At 43.0% G+C, this 7201-nt stretch overlaps 1 protein-coding gene and 1 long non-coding RNA gene across 2 annotated transcripts in view; both read right to left on the reverse strand.

Annotated features, from left to right (window-relative positions):
- The window catches only part of adarb2 (adenosine deaminase RNA specific B2 (inactive)), a 292008-nt gene that overhangs the window by 95491 nt on the left and 189316 nt on the right, over positions 1 to 7201 (reverse strand). The gene's annotated exons all lie outside the window — the stretch shown is intronic.
- The window catches only part of LOC116672320 (uncharacterized), an 8585-nt gene continuing 1890 nt past the window's right edge, over positions 507 to 7201 (reverse strand). Inside the window, exons 2-4 of the long non-coding RNA XR_004327525.1 lie at positions 6368 to 6373; positions 5612 to 5619; positions 507 to 523 (exon numbers count right to left, since the gene is read on the reverse strand). This is a non-coding gene — a long non-coding RNA (uncharacterized LOC116672320). The remainder of the gene's footprint in view (positions 524 to 5611; positions 5620 to 6367; positions 6374 to 7201) is intronic.

Here is a 7201-nt window from a genome sequence, read left to right on the forward strand (position 1 = left end):
TTTGGGTTCCGGGGAGACACCAAATTTCTCTTTTGGTTCTTGAGCTGAAAAAGTTTGGGAACCACGGCTCTATACTGAATAAGACACCTGTTCCTTTACGAGTAAATGAACCTGAAAAGCACCTGACACAGAGGGACGTTAAGTCACACGCCACATATTTTAAGTCGACTTTTGTTTATGATTTTGGTGCGTGCAGAGAGGATGCAGAGACAGGAAACAGGGCGGCGGCAATGGATTTGTTATGTACCTGCTGACGCGCAACAAGGTGCTAAAGGAACAGTAGAAATGCATTAAAAGTCAGAGAGTGTGCATTCCATATGTAACTGTGAGTACAACTCCGCCAGCGCTATAAGTAATTCATCTTTTTACCGAATGTGAGCGACCTGAGCCAAACTTTTCTTAGTCTTAAAGCTTAAAAGTCACAGGGACTGTCAACTTTTCCTTTCAGCCTGCGACTAAAGCGTATGATAACTATTCATGCTGTGAGCTGTGGATTTTGTTCTCTCTCTCTCTCTCTCTCTCTCTGTATAACACAATCTGGCAAAGCTTTATCACTTTTCCTGTGAAGGCAATCGATTGGCTAATCAGCCCATCTACCCAGGAGACTTTGCTCTAAAGTTCACGCTGCTGAGATATCTTGAAGCCGTGCGTAGATGCCGCCACCGCGGCAGTGTGAATGATTGGTACAAATGTTCTAAGGGCATGATTTGCTCTAGCCTCCAGACTGGCTCATATTTGATCTGCTAAGTGCTTTGCCGGGCCAGGATATTATGACTCGCGGCAACCCGGCCTGTCATCTGTATGCAGAGTTCAGCACTTCCTGTATCGGAGGGGAAGAAGGGCCATCTTAGGTCGCCCCGGAAACATCCCTCTGTGACAATGACAACGGAGACGGTATTAACCGGCGGCTTCAGGCCCGCTTCCCAAATTTACGCCGGTGACCCGAATCGGCAAATCAGCTGTTCTAGAAACAATGGTTACACACACACATAAAATCAGCTGATGAGAGGAGAGAAAGTTCAGTAAGTTCATCTATTTTGTGAATTCGTACTCGTCTAATTTGACAGTTATCGCGAAGGGGAACTCGGGCACGGAGAAACGCTGCTACACCGAGTGAATACTGGGACATATTGCACCTAATTCCCTGCCCAGTGCACACAATGCACGCCTTATCACATCTGTAAAATATGTGTGGAGAAGCCTAACACAGGGGGGTGAAAACCATCATGTAAACATTATGCGCTCCATGTATGACCTCTGTGTTTCCTCTTATTGCCCAGTGGGATTACATAAAAATACATGAAGATGTGGAAGGGGCTCCATCCATAACCCAGTGGACAGTGGTTGGAGGCACAGCGCAGGCCTTAACTAGCTGGCTGCTGTATACTCATGGGCAGGCAGGTTGAAATATGAGGGCCGAGGACACGAGGTCTTCCCAGAATGCTAAACTCCCCCCCCCCCTCGCTGTGCCTGCAACCAATCTGACGCCTAATTAATCCTGAAGGTCTTTTGTTCCGCTGAGGTTTTCCTCTTTCCCCCCACTGCACTCCTCCCACCTCTACCCCCCCCCTCCCCACAGCCTGACTGACTCTCATCCCTCAGCTTGCTCACCCTCCTCCTCCACACACCTAGATGGACACACACACACGCACACACACACTAGACACATACAAAAACAGACAGACACACACACACACACACACACACCACACAACACCTAGACACATAATGCCACACACCTAGACACATACACACACCAAGACAAAACACACAACACCACACCACACACCACACACACACACCAGACATACACACACACCTAGACGCATACACACACACATACACCTATACACACACATACACCTACACAAACACACACACACACCCCTTATTCCAGCGTCTCCCATTTTGCTCCCCCCCGAGGGAAATGGTACAGTCCCAGAGAGCAGGACAGAGGTAACAGATGTTTTGCTTTTCCGTTTTTTTTCATCTTTGGGGTAATTTAGTCGAGACAAAAATGTTGTGACTGTTTTTATTATATTATTATTATTATTATTATTATTTATCCCAGTATTCCACTAATTACATTCATATGAGACATTTTTGTGGTTTTCAATATGCAGGTATGCAACAATGTGGATACAGTAAAGACAATTAACAGAATAATGCAGATATGTATACTCTGCTGTAACCCTGTATATATACACTACATACTGCATATACTGTAACCCTATATATACATATATAATGTACTGCATATACTGTAACCTATATATACAAATATATACTATATACTGTATAATATATACACTATATACTGCATATACTGTGTATATATATATATATATATGTACACTGCATATACTGTAACCCTATATATATATATATACTATAGACTGCATATACTGTAAACCTATATATACACTGCATATAGTGTAACCATATATATATATATATACACACACACACACACCACACACACACACACGCACCACACACACACACACACACACACACACACACACACACACACACACACAATCTACTGCGTATACGTTAACCCTAAATGTCTCTGTCCTCATGTCTTTAAAGAAATAGTTCAACATAATGAGAAATATGCTTATTTGCTTTCTTGCCTGGAGTTAGATAAGACGACCAACGCAACTTTCATGTCTAAAAGCTAAATATGAAAACAGGGATGTGTTCATGTCGTGAGTTGTATGTTTTGTGTTTTTGTTGTTCAAATAAATAAAATTCAATATGTTAACCGTAAAAAAAAAAAACTAAACTAAACAGGCTAGCCTGAGATTCTCTACAAAACCAAAAATACCGTTTTTCGGAAGTTTATGATATCCAGACTGTCTTTGGCTAGAGCACAGGTGGCAGTAGGGAGTTGGGTTGGGAACCGGAGGGTCGCCGGTTCAAGTCCCCATACGGACCAAAGTATAGGGGTGGACAGTTCACCTCCTGGACACTGCCAAGGTGCTCTTGAGCAAGGCACGCAACCCCCAACTGCTCGGGGTGCCTTTCCATAGGCAGCCCCCCCCACTCTGACATGTCGCCATTAGTGCATGTATAGGTACTGAGCATGAGTGTGTAATCCAGGCCTGTGTGTAGTGTGTATAATAATAACAACATTTATCCCTTGCGGGATTAATAAAGTACACATTATTATTATTATTAAGTACACACATGCTGCAAATCCTTTCTGTATTGATGATAAATTATTTAAAGTGAACTCAGAGATGGGTTTGTCAGATGTGATGAAGAAACCAGTTTGGATCGATACGAGTATTACCGGACCGATGCTAAAGTTAATATTTTATATTTTAACATAACAGCCGTGGAACAACACCCAGCCATGTTGCCTCAGCTCTTAAGCGAGGGGGGGGGGACCCTGGGGGAAACAGCGACAGAGGTTTGGGAGGCCCTGAGGGTCCTAGTGATCAGTCAGGTGTGTGAGTTGGGGGAGAGGGACATTCGCTGGCTGGGGATGTGCGTCTAGGTCGGCGTATTGTGGCAAAACTGATATTTTGAGGATATGACATTATTTTTTGCTAAATCGACTATCAGCAGCTAAGATGTCTGCAATAAACATCAACACCATACTTGTAGACTAGCGATAGCTAGATGATCTGTAATTGCCAATATGCTAATAAATTATCTGCATGAATAAATCATAACTCAGTGCTATTTTCACACCCTTCTCCTCTGTTTATCTCACCCTGTCAAACGATTTTCACATTGTAGGCTGTAGTAAAAGCAAACAGTGGTTCTCCAGCATATACTGGGGTATCACAGCATTTCCAAATTCCCATTCCTCTTTTCAAAAAAGAGAAATTGAAACCACTTGAAAACTTGAATCAACTATCTTGGGATGGATAGAGGGCAATTGGAAACCCCAAAGAAGTGGTTTGTCAATAAATCTGAGTTTAAAAAAAACCCCATTGTGTCTTACATAGTGAAATCAATTCTGAAGTAACCTGTTATGCTTATTGATGTAGAAATTCAAAGAGTGTATGAAAACAGATTCTTGGGAGTGATAATACAGTGCACTTAGTTGGAAGCCCCATATAAATCATATCAAATCAAAAACGGTCAAATCCGTTGCAATAGTGCACAGAACTGAGGACATCTTCAATCAAAACTCATTCTAAATACACTCAATGTTCCACACATTACATACTAAGTTGACAGATAGGGGAAAACTAGCACTAATCCAATGTCTACACTACAAAAGGGTGATCATAATAACCAACCAACCCATTACACAACCCATCTGATGCACTATCCATTGTGATAGAGCATGCTCCAATCCACTCTCCTCTACTGTTCCCCTTGCTTTCTCAACGCGATTGCATCAAAAATAATTGACCTTCCCACCCCCCAACCTATCACACCTCAACAGCAAAGCCACCAAACGCAAAGCACGGACAATAGGACACATGACCCCCCCCCCCCCCCCTTTCAACACTGCTTCCATCAGGACGCAGATACAGGTCCTTGGGCGGAGATGGATCCGTACAGTAAGAGCTTTGTACCTCCTCCACATCATCCTTAAATGAAGCTCCCAGCGTTGAGTTGTGTGGTGTGGTGTGTGGTGTGCCTGTGTGTGTGTGTGTGTGTGTTACTTATAGGTTGAATGCTGCCTACAAGGGGTGCCAGTGGAACAGGCTGGAGGGAACTGTGCATTATGGGGGGATTGTTGTGAAAGTGTCTATGTTTACTGTATGTGTATGTATGTATATATGTGACCCATATACATATGTATGATGTGTTTGACATCTCTCCATTTAGTGCATGTATAGGTACTGAGCATGTGTGTGTAATTCAGGCCAGTGTGTAATAACAACAGAGTGTAAATTGTAATTTCCCCTTGTGGGACTAATAAAGGATACATTAATTTGAATCTTAATATTTGTTAAAACTAATTTTCCCATTGTACAATGAAGACTATCTATCTATCTATCTATCTATCTATCTATCTATCTATCTATCTATCTATCTATCTATCTATCTTGTGTATGAATAACAACCTGTCTCCAGAGTAAATAATGGTAATTTCTTTCTTCTGAATGGTACACAAGGTGAGGCAGCCATGATGTGTTGGACCAATCAGCAACGTTTAGTCCTGTCAAATTCAGCTCCAATACTCCCTGTATAATCAGGAAATCCTGGCACCGGAGAGGGGACTTTTTCATGCCCTACAACTATCGTACAGGAAATAAATGTAGTCACTGGCTCCTCGGGCTGAAATGCAGCTTCGGTTCCTGAGTTGCTCCAAAGATTCTTGGTCGCCTGGGAAAGTCCCCGTGCTGGAAAAGCCTCGTAAGAGACTTCAGTCCTCTGAGCCAGACGGCCTAGAGGGCCGGCAAAAATGTGACATCAGCCACTAAGTGTCAGCTAATGCTAATATGATCAGTATAATGCAGTTTGATAGCACATTCACGGTTTAATTTATCAATATTACACAGTCAATGGAAACCATTACGCTACTCTTTTGTCTTTCTCCTTTGTGTAAATATTGATTTGACATCTTTCCTCTCCCAGTTAAGAAGAGAAAGATAAGTACAGTAATAGCTGAGGATCTGCTTACTGTACTGTACGTCACTGTGTTGGCTTCAGGAACAATCGGATCTCTCAGCTTTGATGCGTGCTGGTTTGGACGTGTGCACGTTTCCATTCAGCGCTCCGCTGCTCCAGGCTGGAAGGTCATTTAAAGGCTAGACATCCAGACCCTTCTTTTACTCCCTCTTCTCCTCTCTCCTCTTTCCTCTCCCCCTCTCCTCCCCCCCCCCCCCCCTGCCTGAGAGCCAGAGATAAACCTACACATGCCAGCCACACAGGACCAATAGTCATGATTTATCGAAAGCCATTTGGTACCTGAACGCCTATGAAATTGTAATGAACTTGATTATGCTTTTAATGAAGTGTGAGAGGTTCTTCAGAAACGATTATAGCCATACTCTGACTCACAGGGCTGGGGGGGGGGGGGAGGGGTGGGAAGGAAAGAAAAAAAAAAGGGAGGAAAGGAGGACTGTCACAAACAATGAAGACTTCGTAGGATGGTGTAGGGCAAGCAGAGGTGCAGACAGGAGCGCCACGCATCTTTGGAATAGATTACGGGGGGGGGGTTTACTGTATATATGCGAGGTGACTTGACCCGACCAACACCATTTCAGCTCCTCCCTGCTGAGGGATTTTCCCTCAAAGCTGCATGCTGACGCCGTACATTTATAGATTCAGCCTGCAGCCTCATAGGTCATATTTTGCATACATATTCGACAGCTGAGGATGATTCTAACCTTTCCGTGTACAGGGTGTTCCCAGTCAGCCGGGGAAACATTATTGTTCAGTAATTTGACACACAAATCTCCCCTCTCCCATGCTGCTTCTTCTTTAAATACCACATGATGAGGTAAGTGGCTGCTGAAAGGGCACGCTGGCAGTCCACATGCAAACACTGGCTTTTTGCTCACAGTGTTATGCCGCACTAAATGACAAATTGTAATTAGATATTTTATGGATGCACTCGCATTCATAAAGGTCAGATATCCGGATTCATTTCAAACACAGCAACACCAACTGGTGTTCTTTAAATCGTAGTTTGTTACAAACAGGGCATTATTTGCCAATGTTTCGGTTATGATATTATTGTACTCAGCAAAGTAGTTGCGAAGTTCTGGGCAATGTCTGATAAACAGTCCTCAAATTTAAAGAAAGAAAGAAAGGTACTTTTTTCCACATACATGTAGCAAAATGTATTCTGCACTTTAACGCAACCCTCAACGGAGCAATGGGCAGCTGGATACAGGGCCGGGGACCAAATCCAGATCTGAGCCAGGGCTAGAGATGTTCCAATACCAGTACCAGTATCAGTATTGCCTCTGACACTGCCTAAAATGCTGGTGTAAGTATTGGGAAGTACTTGAGTTTATACACCGATCCGATACCACGTAATAAAGCCCTAAAGTAAATCTACGTTAAAGTAGTTTATTTAAGTTCTTTTTCCGTTATAACTGACTGTCAAACAGGATAATTAAAGAAAGTTCTGCACCACAGCCAACATGTGCTGATTACTCATAGTGAGATCTATAATCAATCCTGCACTTAGTGATATCAGATATTTGTCAAAACTATGGAATCACTGGAACACGCACTTGTACCTGTTTTAATTATTGGGCATTGCAATTTGTAGGTT

This window comes from Etheostoma spectabile, chromosome 22, assembly GCF_008692095.1.
Source record: "Etheostoma spectabile isolate EspeVRDwgs_2016 chromosome 22, UIUC_Espe_1.0, whole genome shotgun sequence".
Classification (NCBI taxonomy): Eukaryota; Metazoa; Chordata; class Actinopteri; order Perciformes; family Percidae; genus Etheostoma; species Etheostoma spectabile.